This window comes from Bos indicus, chromosome X (genome assembly GCF_029378745.1).
Source record: "Bos indicus isolate NIAB-ARS_2022 breed Sahiwal x Tharparkar chromosome X, NIAB-ARS_B.indTharparkar_mat_pri_1.0, whole genome shotgun sequence".
NCBI lineage: Eukaryota > Metazoa > Chordata > Mammalia > Artiodactyla > Bovidae > Bos > Bos indicus.
Genome location: NC_091789.1, coordinates 68,759,116 through 68,782,144, shown reverse-complemented (window position 1 = coordinate 68,782,144; position 23,029 = coordinate 68,759,116). Strand labels below are relative to the sequence as shown.

Sequence of the window (23,029 nt, the reverse complement as noted above, 5' to 3'; positions counted from 1 at the left end):
ATACAACCATCATAATTGTTCTAAAATTTCTTATATACACTTTCTTTATATGGAACTTCTACTGAATCTCACCCTGTTGGAGTACAAATTAGTGTTTTGAAAAATAAATTAAGAATATTGTCTTTTTAATTTGCAAACCATTGAGAGAAAGTCTGTGATCTAATAATTAAGTAGCATGTATAAAGTAAAAAGGTTTCATCTTATAGAAACATGAAAAACTAAAATTTTAAGCCTCTTTATAAAGTGAACCTATTTTATACAATGTTTCTAACTTTTTTCCTTCAGTGAAGCAATCTGTGTTTTCATAGAAAGCTTTAATAATACATGTGTGTTAACCAGTAATATTATCCAAGAGTGGCAATGGGTTTATACCAAAAAAAAAAAAAAAAAAAGAATTGATTAAATTAACTATAGTAAATATAGCAACCGCTCTATGTACCAACTAGTTGGTATCCAACAGATAGTATGCTGCAGTCAGGGCACATGGAATAATGTTGAAAATTGCAAACAAAAGTGCAGTTGCACTAGGTGATTGAAACAAAAAGTTTTAGTTTCATTTATTAAGAACTGACAATTCATCTTCAAAGGATTAGGAAGAAAACATGACAACTCTGTAAAAATCAAAGAATTTCAGAGTGAGTACCTTTGATTTCTGTAGGCTATTTTTGAAGGAGATACTTGTTGCATGGCAAAGCTCTATCAAATATTTATGTAACAGATTATTCACCGCTTAGCACTCATTATATTCAGTGTGCTAAAATGTTGGCCAAGAGTAGACTGAATGCAAATTTGCTGAGGATCTCTGCTGTGCTCCTTGTGGAAATATCATCTTTACACAGAGTGAAACATGTCACTTTGAATTTTTACATTGATAAAGAAAATATACTCAGTTTGAATTCTAATGATTAACATAGAGACCTGCTGGTTTTTCTGTGTGGCAATTCTTAATTGGGAATAGAGCGGGGAAAGCTCTCTATTTTTCATCTTGCTTTCTCTATATCTTCTCTTTCTGGATTTTGATTAAACTCTCTTTCCATACATGCCAAACATGTAACTGTATTCTTTTGGGGGACTGTGAGCTATTTTAAGAGTCAAGATTGTGATATTAAGTTTGTATGTATTGGGCTGTCAATGAGAAAAATTTAGTTTGTGTGTGTGGGAGGGGTGGGGGGGAGAGAGAGAGAGTTGAATAGCTCGAGAACATGAAATAATATTTAAAAGTCATCTCTTTTGTCTAATTTGTAAATATTTTCAAGGGATATGATAAAAATTTGTCAGTAATCTTTTTGAATATTTTCTAGTTCCTTTTAGAAATATGGAAATAAAATTTTTACCAGAACAAACTGCCTCCCTATGTTGCCCATCTTACTCAATAACACTGTTATTCTAGTCAGTCAAGCTACAAATTTAATTTATTCTCTCTTCTTATCCCTCAACTCTCACTGTGAGATCTTTCAGGGATATCTACATAAAAATCTGCCCCCAAATCATCGCCTTACAGTATGTGAAATGTTCTGTGCATAATTCTACAAGGGGAAGGGATACAAAATCTCTTAGAGCCTTGGATAAGGTAAATTAATAAGAGAAACAAGAAATACCTGTGAGTTCAATTATTCAAATTTGACAGAATGTCAAATGTTTATGTTTTATAAAATAAAGAAAAGGAATCTTTTATGGAATAACTGACAGAATGATTGATTTTTATTGAGAATTTATATTATTCTCATAGAAACTGTTTGATCATGTAACAACATAATAGTGTTATAAGAATACATATACACATACATGTGTGTAGGTATGTATGTGTATTTGTGTGTGCATGTGTATATACATAATTTTGTGTAGAGGAAAAACTTTGATTAACATGAAATTGTCTCAAGCATGATGAGAAAATTACAGATTAAGCCACAGAAATAAATTTAGGATCAGTAAATACCCATTTAGAATGATCTCTTATTTCTTTCTGAAACATAAATTTCAAACGTTTTCATGTTCTCTCTAAATCTCTGTAAGATCTTCAGTTAACAATGTTTTTACATTTGCTAAGGCAAAATTGGGGACAAATATTAGTTTTCATATAGTTCTTGATAGTACACAAGATATTGCAGAATAACCTCAATTAATGTCGAATTATAATGAATCAAAACTCATACCCTGAGCATTATATTTAATTGATGCCTATGAAATCTATGCCCATATGTTAACATATGTCATATAAAATATGGCATCATCAAAAATAGCGTGAACAGTTGAAAACAAGTGGCCCCAAATAGGCTCTCTAGTTCACTGTATATTCAGAACTGCTAAATTTCAAACTATCAGAATCAGTATCACTCAAAGAAAGCCATTATTAATAGTCATCTTGGAAGTGAAAATCTTTTTTAAAAAAGTAAAAACACTATGGGGAAGAAAGACTGGCATGAATTAAAAAGAGAAAAAGCTTTCTTTGACTCTTCCAACATGGCTATAAGTTAGACTTCAGTCAGTTGAGTCACTCAGTCATGTTCGACTCTTTGCAACACCATGGACTGTAGCACACCAGGCTTTCCTGTCCATCACCAACTCTCGGAGCTTACTCAAACTCATGTCCATCGTGTCGGTGATGCCATCCAACCATCTCATCCTCTATCATCCCCTTCTCCACCTGCCTTCAATCTTTCCTGGCGTCAAGAATTTTTCTAGTGAGTCAGTTCTTCGCATCAGGTGGCCAAAGTATTGGAGTTTCAGCTTCAGCATCAGTCCATTCAATGAATATTCAGGACTGATCTCCTTTAGGATAGACTGGTTGGATCTCCTTGCTGTCCAAGGGACTCTCAAGAGTCTTCTCCTACAGCACAGTGCAAAAGCATCAATTCTTCAGTGCTCAGCTTTCTTTATAGTCCAACTCTCACATCCATACATGACTACTGGAAAAACCATAGCTTTGACAAAATGGACCTTTGTTTGCAAAGTAATGTCTCTGTTTTTTAATATGCTGTCTAGGTTGATCATAGCTTTTCTTCCAAGGGGTAAGCGTCTTTTAATTTCATGACTGCAGTCACCATCTGCAGTGATTTTGCTGCTGCTGCTGCTAAGTCACTTCAGTCGTGTCCGACTCTGTGTGACCCCATAGATGGCAGCCCACCAGGCTCCCCCGTCCCTGGGATTCTCCAAGCAACAACACTGGAGTGGGTTGCCATTTCCTTCTCCAGTGCATGAAAGTGAAAAGTGAAAGTGAAGTCGCTCAGTCGTGTCTGACTCTTAGCGACCCCATGGACTGCAGCCCACCAGGCTCCTCCATCCATGGGATTTTCCAGGCAAGAGTATTGGAGTGGGGTGCCATTGCCTTCTCTGGCAGTGATTTTGGAGCCCCCCCAAAAATAGTCTCTCACTGTTTCCATTGTTTCCCCATCTATTTGCCATGAAGTGATGGGACCAGATGCCATGATCTTCATTTTCTGAATGTTGAGTTTTAAGCCAGCTTTTTCACTCACCTCTTTCACTTTCATCAAGAGGCTCTTTAGTTCTTCACTTTCTGCCAGAAGAGTGGTGTCATCTGTGTATTTGAGGTTATTGATATTTCGCCCAGTAATCTTGATTCCAGCTTGTGCTTCATCTAGCCTGGCATTTCACATGATGTACTCTGCATATAATTTAAATAAGCAGGGTGACAATATACAGCCTTGACCTACTCCTTTCCTGATTTGGAACCAGTCAGTTGTTCCATGTCAAGTTCTAACTGTTGATTCTTGATCTGCATACAGATTTCTCAGGAGGCAGGTCAGGTGATCTGGTATTCCCATCTCTTTAAGTATTTTCCACAGTTTGTTGTAATCCACACAGTCAAAGGCTTTGGTGTATTCAATAAAGCAAGGGTAGATGTTTTTCTGCAACTCAATTGCATTTTCGATAATCCAGTGGATGTTGGCAATTTGATCTCTGGTTCCTCTGCTTTTTTCTAAATCCAGCTTGAATATTTGGAAGTTCATGGAAGCACCAGGACTCAGGAGAAAGGAGCTGACCCAGACAAGAAACTGACCCAAATATGCCCATGAGTGTCCAGGAGTCTCTGGTGGAGGCATGGGTCGGCAGTGGCCTGGTGCAGTGTTGGAGGCACTGAGTGCAGCAGTGCATACATGGGACCTTTTGAAGGAGGTCACCATTATCTTCATTATCTCCACCATAGTTTGGCCTCAGGTCAAGCAACAGGGAGGGAACACAGTCCCGCCCATCAACAGAAAATTGTATTAAAGATTTACTGAATATGGCCCTGCCCATCAGAACAATACCCAGTTTTCCCCTTAGTCAGTCTCTCCAATCAGAAAGCTTCCATAAGCCTCTTATCCTTATCCATCAGAGGGCAGAGAGAATGAAAACCACAGTCACAGAAAACTGACCAAACTGATCACATGGACCACAGCCTTGTCTAGCTCAATGAAACTATGAGCCATGCCATGGAGGGCCACCCAAGATGGCAGAGAGTTCTGACAAAGTGTGGTCCACTGGAGAAAGGAATGACAAACCACCTCAGTGTCTTGCCTTGAGAACCCCATGAACAGTATGAAAAGTTAGATTTGGGAATTTGTTAATTTCATACCTAATTGGTGTGATTCTTATTTAGCTCTAATATTAAGAATGACTATGAAGGGACCTGGTTTAGATTTCTTTAGCATACAGCTCCAATTCTGACTTCTTTTTAGTGACCTTATAAGGGTTTTGCATGGTCATGAGTTTAGTCATGCTACACCTCTTGCCTTTATTGGAAAATAAGCTGATGATTCACTTGGGAGACCAGTACCATGCTTTCTCTAAGAAATATCTAATTTTCTATGCCAATTTGCCATCCAAGTGGTGGGAGATATATGACCATCCTTGTGGTCCATTGAACACTATTAAACTAATTTGTGAAAACTACAAAGATGAGGCAGGGAAATCAATTTTCCACATTATCTCAGTTTTACACATATTAAATTTAGCTTTTAAGAGAGTATCTACATTGCTGTCTATTCAAAGATAAAAGTAATAACAAGACCATCAACAAGGGGGAAGAAAAAAACATGATTTAGGACTCCAGTGAAGTCGTAATTGTGGCTTCCCTGTTGGTTCAGCAGTAAAGAATCCGCCTGAAATGTGGTAGGCCTGGGTTTGATTCCTGGGTTTGGAAGATCCCCTGGGGAAGGGCACAGCAACCCACTCCAGTATTCATGCCTGGAGAATCCCATGGGCCGAGGAACCTGAGGGGCTACAGTCCCTAGGATAGCAAAGAGTTGGACACGACTAAAGCGACTCAGCACACATACATGCAAAGTCATAATTGAGGATCAGGTTGAAGAGTCAACTGTTGAACCAATAGAGAGTAGATATTAGAGAAAAAATAAAGGAAAAGGGCAGTAAATAAAATGGAAATAATAGGCAAAAGGGAAAATGTCAAGCAAATGTATTTTGAGAAGGAACAAGAGTGCATACTGTATGATTTGTCTAAAAGGAGATTGACTGCTGGTGACCTTAGCACCATTTCAATAAAGTAGTGTGGAAAGGGTCTGGAATATAGTTGGATGAGAGGGAGAGAGAGAGCTAGCCAAATTAGAGGAGGTGGTTGGTGAGGAAATGGAAAAGGTTCAAAAAGTTTTGTCTGATGCAGTAGAGGCAGACGTATACTAAAGGTATACTAGAGACAACTTTTTGAGCAGAAGAATCATCTATGTGTACTTTCTAGGTTACTTCCACATTCCTTGGCCAAGTGCTGGGTATAAACCAGTTGACTGAAGGAAAGGGAAAGGGAGAAAATTGAAGTGATTTAAGATGTGACAGACATCAAAAAAACCTAAGAATAAAGGAAGAGCTGTTGTTTTGTCCAAATTGTCTTTGGAGAGGATAAGAGTCCTTGGACATTTCCTTGCATCTTCTAAAGATAACCATTTATTATTCATTTTTACCATTACCTTTTCCACCTTTGACCTGGAAGAAACATTGCTCATGTTTCAATAATATTTTCTGTCCTCAGACTGTTTCTTACTCTCTCTTTCCCAGACCTGTTCAAACATGATATTGATGAGACTAAAAATAAAATGCTAGCGTTTCATCTTGATGTTTTAACAAAATTTGGGGAGTATAAAGTAACTCATAAGAAGACATACTTTACATGAGATTTCTGGAAATTGTATGAGTTCATCCTGGTGATGCAGCAGATGGTTTTCTCTGATACACAAGAGCCTATGTCTGACCCTTAATGTTGTAAAAAATATATATATATTGAATAGACAGTCAACTGATATCCTTCTTGTCTGACTTTTTAACAAGTTTTCAGATCAGTTCAGTTCAGTCGCTCAGTCGTGTCTGACTCTTTGTGACCCCATGGACTTCAACACACTGGGCTTCCCTGTCCATCACCAACTCCCGGACCTTACTCAAACTCATGTCCATTGCATCGGTGATGCCATCCAATCATCTCATCCTCTGTCACCCCCTTCTCTTCCTGCCTTCAATCCTTCCTGGCATCAAGGACTTTTCTATTGAGTCAGTTCTTTGCATCAGGTGGCCAAAGGATTGGAGTTTCAGCTTCAGCATCAGTCCTTCCAATGAATATTCAGGACTGATTTCCTTTAGGATAGACTGGTTGGATTTCCTTGCTGTCCAAGGGACTCTCAAGAGTCTTCTCCTACACCACAGTACAAAAGCATCAATTCTTCGGTGCTCAGCTTTCTTTACAGTCCAACTCTCATATCCATACATGACTACTGGAAAAACCATAGCTTTGACTAGATGGATCTTTGTTGGTAATGTAATGTCTCTGCTTTTTAATATGCTGACTAGGTTGATCATAGCTTTCCTTCCAAGGAGTAAGCGTCTTTTAATTTCATGGCTGCAGTCACCATCTACAGTGATTTTTGGAGCCCAAAATTTACCTCACTAAATAACCACCCAAAGCCTAAGTTTCTTTGTCCTCTCAATTCCTTACAAATTTATGTGTTTTTTTTTTTTTTGTCTAAAAATTAGAAAAACTTCTTGGTTTAGCTACTTCTTAGGTCCTATTTCTATGAGTCCTCCATATGCATGAATTAAAATTTGTTTCTTTTTCTCCCGTTAGTTTGTCTTGCCTCAGTTTTATTAGTCCAGCAACAAGAACTCAAGAAGTGTAGGGGGTTAAATTTCCCTCTCCCTGACAGTAGTAACAGATATTCAGAGAATCTGCCTTAGTGGGCAGAGTGCCCAGCAATTTGAAGCTGCTTTCTCCCTGAAAGCTATCCCAGAATTATCTCAACCTAAGAATCCACATGGGTTTGCCAGGTGGTGCTAGTGGTAAAGCACCTGGCTGCAAATGCAGGAGACTCAAGAGAGCTGGGTTCAATCTCTGGGTTGGAAAGATCCCCTGGAGCAGGAAATGGCAACCTACTCCAATATTCTTGCCTGGAGAATCCCATGGACAGAGGAGCCTGGTGGGCTATAGTCCATAGGGTTGCAAAGACTGAAACAACTTAGCACATATGCAAGAATCCACTTAATAAAGTGAAGGCTTTTAAACAGGGAAACTCATGGAGCAAATCATATGCTAAATCTCTGTGTTGGAGACCAATTTTGACTGATTTGCAGGACTGTATAATAGTCTGTATGATAGTACTTTCATGAATTCAGTTATTTATTGATTGCTTATTATGTGCTTGGTATTCTGCTAGGCACTGTAGCAAAGAAAGTAGACCAGGACCCTGCTCTTGGGGAGCTTATATTCTAGTAAGAGATACAGACAATAAACATTTAAATAAGTAGGATAATTTCAGATAGTAAGAACTGCTATGAATAAAATGGAATGGCATAGTCAGATAAAGAGTGACTGCGAGAAGTACTTTAGATGGACCTATGTATGTAGCCATAGCTTGAGGTTAGATATTTTTAAAATATTATAATATACTAATAATATGAGTCAGCATTTGTTGGGTCTTGTCAATCACAATAAAAAAAATCCAGTCCTTTTATACTGGTGAGTTAAGCACACATGTGTCAGTGGTGGTAACAGTTCAAAATTTTCTTAGTCTGATTTTAATTTCACAAACTAGAAGGGGAAACTGTCTTTTTAAAGATACTTAACATTCAATTCAGCTGCAAATTAAAATGTGTTCCCACTTATATCATACATTGGTGTCTTTTCTCCCATAAGCAACTCCCATTTCCCATCTCATTAGGTTGAGATCACAAACTTTTGGCTATTATAGCAGGCCCTCTTGGCTGTAGAGGGATCCAGTCGAGTCCGAAAAGCGAAAAGTTCAATCAGTTGCCCAGATGTATTTATTGCCAAATATCAGGGTACTTGGATACATCTGGACAGCCGAATGAACTCTTAACTTCTCATCTTTCCAACAGCTCTTCATTTCACAGCTTCAGAATCACCTATATAATGGGAAGAGAAACAAACAAAAAGCCACTTTGGATTGGAAGGCTCAGTCTAGGGCTGGTTTTGCTGTCCCATCTAAAATAAGCAACTGTTACTATTGCTTTATAACTTATTATTGTACAATGCACATAAATTCCTAAAATTGAGCAATACCTTTAAAAAACAAATTAATAATGTGAAAATAAAGTTTATCACAAGTACAAAAAATTGACACAAATTGAAAATTAATTGTATAACCAATAACATATAATGTATACATCACTGTAGTACCATTCAGTCCCCTAGGTGTTAAATATGTGAGGTATAGGAAGAAGGAAATGAGGCTGAGAGGCAGAAAACCCAGGTTCTAGTCTTGATTTTTATCACTTAGTTGATGTGTGGTTTAGGATAAGTCACTGAATCAATTTGGGCCTCAGTGTTTTCAACCATGGCATGAAAGGGTTATGATAAAGTATCTCTATCCTTTCTGACTCTGAAGTGCTGTGATTCTGGCTTTCTTCATAAATATTGGACATTATTCTATGCTATCTTACATATAAGATGCTTCTAAATAGCTAAGTTTGGTTGCAACTACATTCTACCTCTTGTTATTGTCAGTTAAATGTAAGGCACGACATTCATCTGAGAAAGTCTCTTGATTTGAAAGGAATGTGAAAGTGGTTTTTACCTTGAGTATTCTCATGATACAGCCTGCACAGCCTACAAATTAATATGCATGTTTTTTGCCCCATCTCTTCTTTCTGCTTCCTTAAATGATTCTTAAATGCATGCCGCATTCTCAGAGGATTAGGAGACTACACAGACACACAAATTTTAAAACAAAATTGTTGGGGGCCAGAGTGAGGTACTCCGCCCATGGCAAAGGTCATGAGGAAGGAGGCTTGACATACGCAAAGGCGGGATCGAGCCTCAGGAGTCCCCCTGGAAATCCTCGAGCGTCTACCCCCATAACCAGAGCCTGCCTACTTTACTACTTTGTGCTCTTACCTACACCTCTGACTTTACGGGGGGCTGTCCTCCACGACCTCTTTCAGAGAAGGAGTTAACCTAGAGCTCCAGTTAATAATAATTCTTGGGCGTGATAAGAGTGTTTTAACCTACAAACTCCTCTGAAGGTTCTCTAGCCTGCCTGACAGGCTTGTCCGGCCACATGTGATTGCTCACAGCCTCCCAACCATGAGAGGCACGAGATGCTTTAAACCTTCTAAAAACAGGTTCCTTAGAAAAGTTAGAAAACTATTAGTATAAGTATAATGGGCTGATTAGAAATTGTATTGGTGAAGGGTTTTTCATTTGTTGAGCCAATGTTTGTTGCTAAGTCTCCACATCCCCTGCCCTTACACACATTAATGAATATATAGAAGAAATAAGTATTAACCTTTGATATTAATCACGTTAGACCTTAGGCTAAGTAAATTCTTTCCTTAACTAAAACCCACTACACCGTCACCCTGTAGGAATGTAACTTTATTTGGGTGGCGTCTGTTTTGAGAATAATCAGCCCTGGAGAAATAAGTGTCCTGATTGACTGACCGCTGTCACAAGGAGAGGGTTGTAAATTGTCAGCAGGCCCCCCTGGCCAGAAGATGATGTAACACCCCTAAGACCTCTGTATACATTTGTGTGAAGCACCTGACTTTAATAAAAGTCAGGACTGCTGTCCCCACGTGACTTTTGTATAACATCTCAGTGTATAAAAACAGACTCTGGAAAATAAAGAATTGGGATCAGTTTCTCGAAATACTGGTCTCCCCATGTCGCTCTCTCTCTCACTCTGGCTGAGTCTCCATCTGGAGCGCGGAACCCACCATGCTTACTAATTATGCCTGGGCTTCTAAGATCCGACCGGGGAGGCCTCAGTGTCTCCTCTCCTTCGGGAGAACAGAAGGATGCCTGCGGCCTACGTAAGTGGTGCAAACTTCTTGTCTTGAAGTTTTATTGGTCTCCCGCGTAAACCAAGCTACTCAGCCTCTTTTCTCCACTTAATTTTCCTACTGAGCTATCCTTATTCTATTACTCTTTATATCTTTAATTAATATCTAATTGAAGCTATTGTATCCTGATCCTCGCCTATGCCGTCTCTCCTTCGAATACCCTGGATCAGCCGGGGCTGGTCCCCGGCACAAAATTATTTGTGATTTTCTGATTTTATAAAGTCTTATGCCTGGGATACTTTACAGAAAAGTGAATTATAAGAAGTACTAGCCAGTTTCACATCTATCTAAAGTTTTACTTCTGTTTTACTGGTCTAATGCTCAACTAAACCTGATTGCTCCTTTGTGTACTCTTCTTCCATTTTATTTATTTATGGAGAAAAATAGTACATCAGTTCAACACCTTTGAAAATACTGTTCCTTGCACCAACTCTGTGAACTTTATATCATATGATGTCAATATTTAGAGATGTAACAGATATGCCTATTTTATAACTCATCTCTGTGAGATTAAAGTTAAATATCAGGCCACAAATGACGTGTGATATGGTTTCACTTTTTTCCTAACTAAATGCATGAAAGATTCTGCTAATTACTCTCCCAGAGTACCTCCTGTACAACTCAATTTACAAAAATACCCTATGTATGTCAAGAAGTTCAAAACCAACATAAACCCTCAAATTCTTTTGCTCATGATTTCAAAGTGTGCTTGTGTGTGGCATTTTGGGGCTGGGGAATGAAAAGAAAGGTGCCATGGATATACAAATTTTATGATCCTCCGTAACACCATAATTTCACAAGTGGAAATCATTTCATAATGATTCAAAGTCCTTTTGAGTGGTTGAATATTTCATTCATGTTTTCAAGGAAGATAATTAATTTACCTAATGTTAAAAATCTATGAAATATTGATCACTGTAAATTTGACAAAAATAAGCAGTTTATGAGATAACAGCTGCTTAGTAACAGTAACACCGGTTTTTACATCTCACTGAAAAATTATTTTATGTATAGGCAGTCACAGCTGTTCCACCCACTCATGTGCTACTTAGTTTTAACTCCAGGCAACTTTGCTAAAATATCACCGTGTTATTCTACAGTGTCACCCAAAATTAAAGTAAATCTAAGAGGAAAAATATTAAAAGGTATTTCTGAGACAATGTTGAAAATGTGAATATGGACTGGAATAGTAGGTGGTACCAATGAATTATTCTTAAAATTATTACATACAGTAATTACATCATGGGTATGTAAGAATATACCCACAATTTTAGAAACACATACTGAAGTAAAGCACAATGATTTAAAATAATTCAACAAAGAGAGTAGAAGAGAAAGTGATAGATGAATCAAACTTTGAAACATCTTATTCATTATTAAATCAGGGTGATGGGTACATAGAGGATCATTATACAATTGTCTCTACTACTGTGTAGATTTGAAAATTTTTCAAAAGAAATTATGACTACAAATGATATATGCTTTCAGGTTATATAGCATGAAACATACTTAGCTTTCTCAAAGATGGAAGACCTCATTGTTTTATGCTCTACCCAGTTTTTGTTTTTAGCACTGTAATGTGCTACCAGTCTAGTTGTTAAAAACAAAACACACAAACATTAACCATCTCTAAAATAATGAAGATAGCGCATTTTCTCTAGAAAAAAAGTTGATCTTTCTAGATAGTGTAAAATTATATAGGCATATGTCTTCAATGATAGCTTTCTTCCCAGTGGGTGTTACAATAGCGTATCTTGAGAAAAGTAGTCCTTGAGTGAACCATATTTCCAATACTAATTCATTAAGGTCTTTTCATCAGTATACCCTCTGAACTTTAACAATGGCTTACAACAACTGAAAGCTCTCATCTAAGCTCTCAAGGGAGACACTAAATACAGGGCATGGCTCTAATTTGGTAAAAGGCTTAAAAATCTTGCAGGATAACAATGGTGATAATTTAGAGGAAGATGAATGTAAATAAGGGTTTCTGACAGTTTCCCCTTTAGTATGCATATTATATTTAAATTTGCTATGGATTTCTCTAGCAGCTGTAGATTCAAAATTGGTTCCATCATTCATAACTGGACATGATTTTTAATATCAGTGACTAGATATATTGAAAATTTGCATTGATTAAAGGTATTCATTTCTCATTGGAAACCTCTGTTCACTCAGCAAATTTATAAAGGAAAGTACATTTGGTGCAAATCCTCACTGAGGTACTGGGTGACCCCTTTGCCTCATATGTGGTTTTTATAGACCTTTGAAATTATGCTGGGAAATAAGTTAATGAGAGTATTTTATTCTTTTTTCTCTTTTCATGGACTCAGTATTTCATGATATCACAGGAAATGGCACTTAAACAATGCTTTACGTTCCCAAACTGCATATGATACTGACTAAATTATGCATTTGTTTAACAAAAATACATGTATCAACATGAACATTTGTTCTTCTTTAAGTAGTAAATCATAGGCAGTGTTACTTCTGTTGTTACATTTCAAAAACTGGCACAGGGAGTTCTATTTTCTTATTTTGCAAATAACAATTTCTAGGTTAAAGTTATAGGTGCCTATTTTTTTCAAAGTGTAGGTACAGTGCTAATAAAATTCACAAACATTTAATGACCACCTACTGTGTCCCAGGCATGATGTTCATTAGTTTCATCTAATTTTAAGGTCCACAAGTCATTTTACAGAAAAAGAAATCACTAGATTCAAAGAGGTTAAGCAGTTTTTCCTAGTAAATAGCAAGTCAAGATTCTAAAAGAACATTTTGGGCATTTAAAAAAAAACAAAAAACAAAAAAACAGCACATTTAGAAAGACAGTATAAGCAGAGAGTTTATGTACTCATCAGGGTATTGTTCATATAACACAATTATTTGATGCCTAGTATGTACTTGACAATATTCTAGACACTTGGAATGCAACAGTAAATCAAAGACTCCTGCCTATGTAGTGATTGCATTCTTGTTCTCTGTTCTTGTTCTTCCTTGTTCTTCATTAATGAAGCATATATGATAAAATAAATTGGTATAATTTCTAAATGTTTTTAAGATTTTACTCATCTCTTCTATAAATAAAGGAATAAAAGCTCTGAAGCTACTTTTGGAAATTACCTCAGTTCTTAAGGTTATTGAATAGCATATTTGTGATTTTATACCCACTGCTGTTCTCTAATGAAATTTAATTTTTCCCACCATCTGCTGGGTATTGGAGTTCTGAAACAAAATCAGTTATCATTGAATTACTTGTTATTATAAGAAAGTTTCCTTGAGTTTTAAGGTCTTATTTTAAATTACTAAAATATTTTGGTCTAAATTAAAACCATCTGTATAGAAAAACAACTTAAAAAAATAAAAGCCAAAGATAGAGGAGTTGGCAATATAGTGCCTTCATAACTAATCATATCACATTGCATATATATAGCTTGAAAAATTCTACAGATTCCACAGAATGCCTGCTTCTCAGAGAATGCCAGAAATTATCTAAATGGTCATTGCAATTAACTTGCCAAAAACTGAGAATGTACATTCATAAAAGAAGTACCCAGTTCTTGCCAATATTTGTGGAAAATTATTCACCAGCTTCCCACATACCTTTTGGCTCAATACTTTGCATCTGGCAGTAGAAAAGCTCTTAGTATAAAACTTTTTAAATTTCATGCCACTGTATCTGTCATTGTGGTATACCCTGGTAAGTGTTACTATGTAAATCACCAAATGTCACTCTAAGATATGTAGAGAGAAGAATAAAGGATCTTTCTGATGAAGTAATTCCTGTAGAAATTTCTCAACATGAAATGATGAAAAATGAAAGTATAATAATTGTTTCCATTTACTAATTTATTATTATATGTCAAACACTGTGAGAAATACTTTATATACTTTTTTCAATTGTTGCCATGGCAACAGTGCAATACCAAATTAAAAAATAAATTGAGATATTAAAGTAACACATATAGATTGTAAATGGTAGAGATGGATTCAATTTAAAAATTGTTCATTCCAATGTCTATATGCTTTCACTCTGTACCATTAATGCTTACAATTGTTCGTTGAGTCCTGTAAGAAACTATTGGGTTGGCCAAAAAGTTTGTTCGGGTTTTTCCGTATGATCTTAGGGAATACCCCGAACTAACTTTTGGCCAACCCAGTATAAAATCCTCCAAGTTCAACATTGTACCTGTCAATTTCTATGTCTTAAAATGTACACTCTCAGGGAAGGTACTGAAAGGGACGTTCAAAGACCATCTGCCTTCCTGTTTTGACAGTTGAAGCAACTGATCCAGAAGGGATAAATGACCTGTCCAATGTCCTGCTGTTAATTCTTATTGGTGTCAAGATTAGAAGCAAGTCTCCTATTCTCTTTTCAGTCCTGTTATGTTCAGCCTTGCCAAGAGCAAATGGCCTCTAAGAGTCACAAATGTTTAAAGTCTTACTATTATCAGTGTCTTATATCTTCCCTTTAAATAAAAGAAGTGAAGACATTGTCACAGACTGCACAATTAAATGCAGTAGAAAGCTACTTTGGAATGCATTCCTGAATATTTCACTCTTGAAATATTCAATAAAAGGAAGTCAGGCAGAAAGGCACGAAAAAGAAGAGAAGGAGAGAAGAAGGGGAAGGAAAGAGGGGGAGAGAGAGGAAGGGAACAGAAGGAAGAAGAGGAAAGAAAATTGTTCTCAAATTTGTATTAATTCCTAGATGTCTGGAAGCCCCACATGGTTCTGTTATACATACTGTTCCAGGGACTAACTCTGTCAAGAATAACTGGCAGAGCTATTCTCAAACATAAGTTGTTTATGCAAAACTTTGTTAAATCTCACAGTTGCTTTCTCCATCATTTAATTTACTCACAACAATAGCAAAGGGACAAAGTGATTTCTTCTGTTAGTTATTAACAGTTCCATGACTAGAGTAAAAATGTAAAGAAGGCAATTTTGTTCTGTTGGAAAACACACTAGTTTATGTATCTGAACAAACAGTATGGAGATAATCCCACCAACCAATAGTTCTAGATTATTACTTTAATACAATTTGTGAATTTAGCATAACTGACACAGTTATAGGCCAAGGTTTAAAATAAAGGAAAGATAGCTTTTAGCTTTGGTAAACTAGGATTAACCCAAGTGATTACACTGTTTAATTGCATCAGTAGTTTTGAAAGCAGAGACTCTTCAGGCAATGAAGTGTTCTATTACAGTTGCCAAATAATGTCTTCTTCCTCTGGGTCATGTAGTTAACTACATATAAAAAGTCTTTTGTCCATTTCATGTGAAGTTGAATAATACTATAATTTTTGAGTCAGGTAATCAACTTTTGGAGGACATTTTGTCTCTAAACCTATAAGATAAAATAGTGGGGAAAGCTGACTTCATTATTAAAGGAAGATGGAAGTATATTGCATTTCAATGAACATTGAGTTTTGTGGTTCAAGGATAGAAAGCTGAGTACAACTTTTACTTCTGAACATTATAGCTTTGGGCAACTCATTTAATCCTTCTGTGCCTTTTAAAATCTAGTGTGTGGCCAAAAAGCTGATATTGCTTTATAGAAAGCTGAATGATTGGCAGATATCAGAGAGGTATGTTGATTTTATGTGAAATTGCTCTGCTGCTGCTGCTAAGTCGCTTCAGTAGTGTCCGACTCTGTGCGACCCCATAGACGGCAGCCCACCAGGCTCCCCTGTCCCTGGGATTCTCCAGGCAAGAATACTGGAGTGGGTTGCCATTTCCTTCTCCAGTACATGAAAGTGAAAAGTGAAAGTGAAGTCGCTCAGTCACTTCTGACTCTTCGCGACCCCATGGACTGCAGCCCACCAGGCTCCTCCATCCATGGGATTTTCCAGGCAAGAGTACTGGAGTGGGGTGCCATTGCCTTTTCCGTGAAATTGCTCTACAGAATGCTAAATGATTAGCAGATATTGAAGAGGTATGTTGATTTAATGAACAAGTGCGTTTTCTGAAATTAGTCAATAGAATCATCTAATTATTTTAAAATCATGATCACAGTAATATGATTAGGTACCAAACTATTTTAGTTAATGTTGATTGCTTTCCTAATATGCAACTTTAACAAAATATATTTGTAATGAAATGTCTCCCAATAAAAAATTATTGCATCTGGATTTTTTTCTTTGTCTTCAAAGACTTGGAGGGAAACCAGTTAGTTAGAAATGGTTATAATACCTTTATATAAGTAGTCTTACCTTGAAAAAAAAAAAAAAAAAAAAAGGACAGTGTTGAAATCAGAAAGACTGAATTGATGTATTTATGCTCAACTAGAATTGAACTCTCTAGGGTTTTTATGATACTCAAATGAGGAGATACAGAAACACTATGAGAATTTACACTTGTAAGGAAAGAAACAAAGTACCTCACATAAGCTGTGAACTAAAATATAGGACTAAATGAACTACTGAAAAGAGATATCCTTATGGTGAAAAAAATAGCTTTTTAATAGCAAGTGGAAAGTGAAAGTTGCTCAGTTGTGTCCACCTCTTAGTGACCCCATGAACTGTATAGTTCTGAATTCTCCAGACCAGAATACTGGAGTGGGTAGCCTTTCACTTCTCCAGGGGATCTTTCCAACCCAGGGATTGAACCCAGGTCTCCCACATTGCAGGTGGATTGTTTACCAGCTGAACCACAAGGGAAGCCCAAGAACACTGGAGTGGGTAGGCTATCTCTTCTCCAGGGGATCTCCCTGACCCAGGAATCAAACCAGGGTCTCCTGTATTGCAGGAAGAATCTTACCAACTGAGCTATGAGGGAAGCCCCTTTAGTAGCAGGTTCAGCCTAAATACACTCTCTAGTCAGCTTCATCCTCTTTGTAATCCTCTGGATTATAGTACCATCCTGAGCTGAAATTGATAGTCTTTGGCAATACATTCATGGAGAAGGAAATGGCAACCCACTCCAGTGTTCTAGAGAAGAGTGATAATGAACAGTCACAATGGTTTACTATAAAGGTCCATGCTTTCAAATTGATAGGCGTTTTCTGTAGGGTTTTTAAAAATTTATTTATTTTGCTGCTAAGTCACTTCAGTCGTGTCTGACTCTGTGCGACCCCATAGACATCAGCCCACCAGGCTCTCCCGCCCCTGGGATTCTCCAGGCAAGAACACTGGAGTGGGTTGCCATTTCCTTCTCCAATGCATGAAAGTGAAAAGGGAAAGTGAAGTCGCTCAGTCGTGTCCAACTCTTAGCGACCCCATGGACTGCAGCCCACCAGGCTCCTCCATCCATGGGATTTTCCAGGCAACAGTACTGCAGTGGGGTGCAATTGACTTCTCCAGTATTTATTTTAATTGGACACTAATTACTTTATAATATTGAGGTGGTTTTTGCCATACATTGACATGAATCAGCCACGAGTGTACATGTGTTCGCCATCCTGAACCCCCCTCGCACCTCCCTCCCCATCCATCCCACAGGGTCATCCCAGTGCCCTAGCCCTGAGCACCCTGTCTCATGCATCGAACCAGGACTGGTGATCTGTTTCACATATGATAATATATATGTTTCAATGCTATTCTCTCAAATCATCCCACCCTCTCCTTCTCCCACAGAATCCAAAAGTCCTGTTCTTTACATCTGTGTCTCTTTTGCTGTCTCACATATAGGGTCATCATTGCCATCTTTCTAAATTCCATATATATGGGTTAATATACTGTATTGGTGTTTTTCTTTCTGACTTACTTCACTCTGTATAATAGGCTCCAGTTTCATCCACCTCATTAGAACTGATTCAAATGCATTCTTTTTAATAGCTGAATAATATTTCATTGTGTATATGTATCACAGCTTTCTTATCCATTCATCTGCCGATGGACATCTAGGCTGCTTCCATGTCCTGGCTGCTATAAACAGTGCTGCGATAAACATTGTGATGTTTAGATCTTTAGGTTTATAGTCCCTTTGAAACAATACACTGTTAATACATCTTTATAAAATATGATAGATGTATTTAAATCTATGGACACCTTATCTTTGACAAAGGAGGCAAGAATATACAATGGATTAAAGACAAGCTCTTTAACAAGTGGTGCTGGGAAAACTGGTCAACCACTTGTAAAAGAATGAAGCTAGAACACTTTCTAACACCATATACAAACATAAATTCAAAATGGATTAAAGATCTAAACGTAAGACCAGAAATTATAAAACTCCTAGAGGAGAACATAGGCAAAACACTCTCTGACATATATCACAGCAGGATCCTCTATGACCCACCTCCCAGAATATTGGAAATAAAAGCAAAAATAAACAAATGGGACCTAATTAAACTTAAAAGCTTCTGCACAACAAAGGAAACTATAAGCAAGGTGAAAAGGCAGCCTTCAGAATGGGAGAAAATAATAGCAAATAAAGCAACTGATAAACAACTAATCTCAAAAATATACAAGCAACTCTTACAGCTTAATTCCAGAAAACTAAACGACCCAATCAAAAAATGGGCCAAAGAACTAAACAGGCATTTCTCCAAAGAAGACATACAGATGGCTAACAAACACATGAAAAGATGCTCAACATCACTCATTATCAGAGAAATACAAATCAAAACCACAATGAGGTACCATTTCACGCCAGTCAGAACGGCTCTGATCCAAAAGTCTACAAGCAATAAATGCTGGAGAGGGTGTGGAGAAAAGGGAACCCTCTTACACTGTTGGTGGGAATGCAAACTAGTGCAGCCACTATGGAGAACAGTGTGGAGATTCCTTAAGAAACTGGAAATAGAACTGCCTCATGACCCAGCAATCCCACTGCTGGGCATACACACTGAGGAATCCAGAATTGAAAGAGACACGTGTACCCCAATGTTCATCGCAGCACTGTTTATAATAGCCAGGACATGGAAGCAACCTAGATGTCCATCAGCAGAGGAATGGATAAGAAAGCAGTGGTACATATACACAATGCAGTATTACTCAGCCATTAAAAAGAATACATTTGAATCAGTTCTAATGAGGTGGATGAAACTGGAACCTATTATACAGAGTGAAGTAAGCCAGAAAGAAAAATACCAATACAGTATACTAACACATATATATGGAATTTAGAAAGATGGTCACAATAACCCTGTATGCGAGACAGCAAAAGAGACACAGATGTATAGAACAGTTTTTTGGACTCTGTGGGAGAGGGAGAGGGTGGGATGATTTGGGAGAATGGCATTGAAACATGTATAATATCATATACGAAATGAGTCACCAGTCCAGGTTCGATGCATGATACTGGATGCTTGGGGCTGGTGCACTGAGATGACCCTGAGGGATGGTACGGGGAGGGGGGAGGGAGGAGGGAGAGGGGTTCAAGATGGGGAACACGTGTATACCTGTGGTGGATTCATGTTGATGTATGGCAAAACCAATACAATATTATAAAGTGATTAACCTCCAACTAAAATAAATAAATTTATATTTTAAAAAATTAAAAAAATAAATGTCTGTAATGCTCTTTTGAGTAAGAATTCCTTTAAGAAATTTCTATCACTTAATTTTTTTTTTTTTTTTAGCAGACACATAGTGAGCACTGAAAAATAGTTCTTGAGCTTTTTGAGTTGAAGTTTTAAGGATAACAAGTTCTTAGAAATTTTCTTCCTGAGTTTAGATAGAGTGGCTGGCTGGTAGTCCTTGACAGTCTGTATTTTCTCTGTATATACAGAAATAATTGAAATTTTTGTTTTGTTTTATTTAGTTGTTTTTAAAACTAAAGATCATGGCATCTGGCCCCATCACTTCATGGCAAATATATGGGGAAACAGTGGAAACAGTGTCAGACTTCATTTTTCTGGGCTCCAAAATCACTGCAGATGGTGACTGCAGCCATGAAATTAAAAGACGCATACTCCTTGGAAGGAAAGTTATGACCAACCTAGAAAGCATATTCAAAAGCAGAGACATTACTTGGCCAACAAAGGTCCGTCTAGTCAAGGCTATGGTTTTTCCAGTGGTCATGTGCGGATGTGAGAGTTGGATCGTCAAGAAAGCTGAGTGCAGAAGAATTGATGCTTTTGAACTGTGGTGTTGGAGAAGACTCTTGAGAGTCCCTTGGACTGCAAGGAGATCCAACCAGTCCATTCTAAAGGAGATCAGTCCTGGGTGTTCTTTGGAAGAAATGATGCTAAAGCTGAAACTCCAGTACTTTGGCCACCTCATGCAAAGAGTTGACTCATTGGAAAAGACTCTGATGCTGGGAGGGATTGGGGGCAGGAGGAGAAGGGGATGACAGAGGATGAGATGGCTGGATGGCATCACTGAGTAGATGGACATGAGTCTGAGTGAACTCCGGGAGATGGTTATAGACAGGGAGGCCTGGCATGCTGCTATTCATGGGGTCACAGAGAGTCGGACCTGACTGAGTGACTGAACTGAACTGAAATAAACTCTAGAACAAAACAGCCTGGACAAATATTAAAATCTTATTATATTTAAAATGACTGATTGATTACATGTCAATTTATTACCATCAAATACTTTTATACATTATACATGTTAATTTGGTCACTACTTTTCTCTTGACTGGATTATGCAAAAATATAGACTTCAGCATAAGATGGTACTATAATCCAGCCTATTTTAGAGGATGAAACCAACTGGAGAGTGTATATATGTGAACCAATTTTAACAGATAACAATTCTTCTTTGTTCTTAAATCTTGAAATGAGCATAAAAGTGTCAAATACCTGGGTTATTTTTACATTCCAGTTCAAAAAATCAGGACAAGCAAGTATAGAAAAAACGAGCACATCCTATCTATTTAAATCTTTATATGGATCCAAAGCACATCAGCAAAACATTTTTGAAGCTTCTATTTCAGCAGAGATTTTGTTATTTGAATAAAACAACAATAATAAATGAAGAGTCAGTAAATTAGGGAAGGTATATAATGTTCATCAAACTTTGGAACATGACAGAATGCAGTTTTTATTGACAAAGACAGGTACAATCACATGCCTTCACATCTATTGATAATGATTTAGAGTAGCATGTCAATTCTATTTACACTTAACTATAATTCATATTATACTTCAAGGAATAATTCAATGCTTCATTATATTACTTATGTTATTATAAGAGAAAAAGAGTGTGAATGAGTACAAAATCACCTGCCAGTATAAACTGCTAAAGTGAAATGAAAATATATATTTCTTATGCTCATATTATATATGCTTTCAAATCTAGATTCATGCTTTCCTTCCCACGAAATTCATAACTGAATCATAAGAAATGGGAAAGACTAATATGTGTGGCAGTAACCTTTGATGTTAATGAGGGAACTAGCAGACATATAGAATCAGATGTATCACAGAAAATACAGTTTCAAGAAAGTACACATTGGCTAGCAGCTTGATATTTCTTCTCTTCCTCCATGAAATTATATGCACAAGAGGATTTTTTTAAATCAACATTTTCATTAAAATGTTGTACAGGCAGACTTTGAAAGTATACCTTAGAGTAGTTGCGTTCTTTTTGCAATAGTAGCAAAGGTGATTCACTTTAGCCTTGGTCCTCCCTAAGGAAAAGCTCACATGTACCTAAGTGTTAGCAAGGTCCTTAACAAAAAATCACTGGATGAGGAAAAAAGAAAACAATCTGTAATCATATCCATCACTAATTTATTGCATAAGCCTTACTTGAGGACCTTCTGTGCATCAGACACGGTGCTAGGTGCTGGTGACATGGTGACAGGCAAAACAGACATGATCCCTTTTTGTGTGGAGAAGAAAGTCTATTGCAGATAATAGACTTCGTACACATAACCACACCAATTCCATATCACTGGAGGTAGTGATTGGTGCTAAGAAAGGAAAGGGTAGGGTGCTAGGAGAGAGTTTAGATTCACTGGTCAAATATGGCTTTTTCAAGAAGTAACAGTTAACTGGGATTGAAAGGATTCATGTTTCATTCAGTTTTCCGTTAGGGTCTAAGTTTACAGTATTGGAAGAAAATTGTATGGTCTCAAGTTTAGTGGATCCAAAGCCACTTACAGTGCTGGAGTTGTATGATGAGTATATTAAAAAGTCTTGGCTTAAAATAAAAGAAAAATCTATTATAAATATTTCTCAAGGAAAACTAGAAGATATTAAATTATATGATGTTAGGGCCTGTTTACTGTTTAACAATCTCAAGATTCCGTAGAAAATCTGAGGTAGAATTCTAATACTTAATAATAGACTTCCTTATGTGGGCACCTTTCACTTTGGCAACACACATCTGCCATCTAGTGACTACCACTATAACTACTTAAAAAAAAGATTATTTATATTGGTAGGTCATATGGTGGTTTTTACACAGAATAAAATGCTCCTACCTAAGTGTAACTGAACTGAACTGAACTGAAATGTAACAATCTATGAATTGAATTCCCAATTCTCTTTCATTATTTGAAAAGTAATTACATGTGCACATTGGAGTGATATTAACATAAAAGGAGAATAAGATAGTTCAGTTCAGTTCAGTCACTCAATCGGGTCCGACTCTTTGTGACCCCGTGAATCACAGCACGCCAGGCCTCCCTGTCCATCACCATCTCCCGGAGTTCACTCAGACTCACGTCCATCAAGTCAGTGATGCCATCCAGCCATCTCATCCTCTGTTGTCCCCTTTTCCTCCTGCCCCCAACCCCTCCCAGCATCACGGTCTTTTCCAATGAGTCAACTCTTTGCATGAGGTGGCCAAAGTACTGGAGTTTCAGCTTTAGCATCATTCCTTCCAAAGAA

The 23,029-nt window shown here is 37.3% G+C and overlaps 1 protein-coding gene across 1 annotated transcript in view; it reads right to left on the bottom strand.

The window, feature by feature from the left end:
- HTR2C (5-hydroxytryptamine receptor 2C) overlaps nucleotides 1-23,029 on the bottom strand; it is a 349,694-nt gene that overhangs the window by 182,381 nt on the left and 144,284 nt on the right. The window lies entirely within an intron of this gene.